Source organism: Hyalella azteca, unplaced genomic scaffold, assembly GCF_000764305.2.
Source record: "Hyalella azteca isolate HAZT.00-mixed unplaced genomic scaffold, Hazt_2.0.2 contig5782, whole genome shotgun sequence".
Classification (NCBI taxonomy): Eukaryota; Metazoa; Arthropoda; class Malacostraca; order Amphipoda; family Hyalellidae; genus Hyalella; species Hyalella azteca.
The window spans coordinates 4,512-6,781 of record NW_025935962.1 but is presented as its reverse complement, the minus strand read 5'-3'; positions in this window follow the sequence as shown (position 1 = coordinate 6,781).

Sequence of the window (2,270 nt, the reverse complement as noted above, 5' to 3'; positions counted from 1 at the left end):
CACGCGTCGGCAGCTGCAAGCGGAATGATGGACCAGCGAGCGACCTCCACCTCTTGTAGCCGCGGCTGTCGGCGCCGGTAATTAATGAAGGGTGGTCGATTTCACGCCAGTTGGCGGTCGTGGGGGCTGTAGGTCCTTCAAATGTTCCTACAGCCAAAATTCTTTGAGAAATACAATTGAGGAATGGTATACTTCGTCGGGATAAAATATTTTATTTGGCAAAAGGATATTGAAGTGTTCTTTCCACAATTGTCAAAATGATGACTTGAAATTCTATAACTCGTGAATTCATCAATTATATACGGCAGTTTATTTTAAACTTCACATTATTTTTGACAGAGCTTGACTCGTTATTTGTTATATAATGGTCCCTTCTTTAAAGCTGCAGCTATTTGGATGAAATCGAAAAATACATTTTTTGTCACTGAGTATAACCTTAAAACTGTTCTGAGATGTTTATACAAATTTTGTTCAACTGAAATTGAGAAATGGGAGCTAACGCTCGGCTTATAACTCATAGAAAAATTTTTCAATGAAGGTGAGTGAACGGTTGTAGCCGATGTCACAGTAGTATCTTGTATTTTACCCCTCGAAATGAAAACCTAAATGAAAAACATCGATGGCTGTATTTAGGTCTCATAATTGCATGCCGACTCAGGGCTTTTAAATAGAGGTTTATAGGATATTAATTGAATATTTGCCGCTTGCAGAGCGCTGCTAGAGGAGGCCATTATTTCCGGAGGCAATAAATAATTGGTCAGTCAATTATTGGCATGAAATATGTGCCTCAAAAGCTCGTGTGATGTTTATACGTGCAACGCTGAGAAGCATGTTTTTCAGCGTGCAGGGAGTTGTACTAAAATTGTCGAGAGTTGACATAGGCGCTTATATGTGAGGTAGAAATATTACTGTGATAATAAACCGGATTGTTCGGTGCTGTTTGGTAAAAATTGGAGGTTACACCTGAGCTTGCGATCGTAGTTTTGCCTGCTTGAATTCTCAACAAAGAGAAAGGATTCACCATTTAATTTTAAATGTTTCTAAAGTATTATTATTATCCATGCCTTCGAGTGCATTGTACAGCTTGTCCGAAAAACTGATTTATTTTAAGCATTTCTTGAGACATTCTCTGAACCGGATGACAAATTACAGTAAACAAATTGCGAGATGTTAGATAATCAAATATCTGAAATGATTATTACGAGTAAATACCTTGAAATACCTCATTTTTGAGTGACGCATGTAGCAATAAACAAATATTTATTGTGAATATCTCCATATCAAATAAGCGTTTGTGTGGCTCGACATTGCCTCCGCATTACTTTGAAGACCGAACGCATTTGGGATCTGTCGGAGCCACAGCCTTCTGCCGATGGCTGGTGCACATTCTTTGTGAATATTATGATATACTTTCCTCTCGCACGCATATCCCTTGACCACGACTTATAGTTATTCATAAGATATTTTTGTTAGAGGTGTAACTGACCTCCAAACACTGGATCAAACGTCATGCAATCGCAGCACGTATACATATGATCAATGAACTTTACAATGATCATGTATTGGGCATCGCCGTCGCCTGCGTATTTTTGTTACAAATATGAAAATCGCAGTACTATGAATTTTGGTAACATGAACATTACAGACCAAAGATCACCGCAAGTGGGCTGTGAAGTGACGCACAAGATATTCCATATTAATATCAATGATTTGAGGAGCTTTCTTTAGCAATTGTTTGAGGTTTCAAGAGAATGACAGTGAAGTACTGAAGATTTAAGAATCAGTAATGTTGATCATTTAAAATAAAAATTACGAGTAGTTTTGAAAATGGGGATAATTTTTTTAGTGTAACTTTATTTACTGAAGCCCGAATATGTACAACGCATAGTGAAAAAAAAAATGTTTCCAGCGAAAATAAGCAAACCTTTCGATTTCAGTGATACTCAAGGTACAAAATTTCTGATAGCAAGTGTACGCATTATGGGCGTTGCCACACGTTGTAAATTTGCAAACACGTCTGCAAAAACTTTTTTTCATGATTTACCCTTTATTCCTAATAAATTATTGATAAAATGCATTCTGTTAAATTAGTAGCTTTGATTTAGGTATCGTTAGATGTTGTTTTGAACAGTGAATGTCGGATTGGTATGACTAAGCAATTGGTGTGCTGGTCGAAGTAATTCGATTCTTTTAATATATAAATATATTTTAATGCGTCTGATATTGAATTTACATACGTTGCATTTGAGAAACACTGGCTAAAACATTTT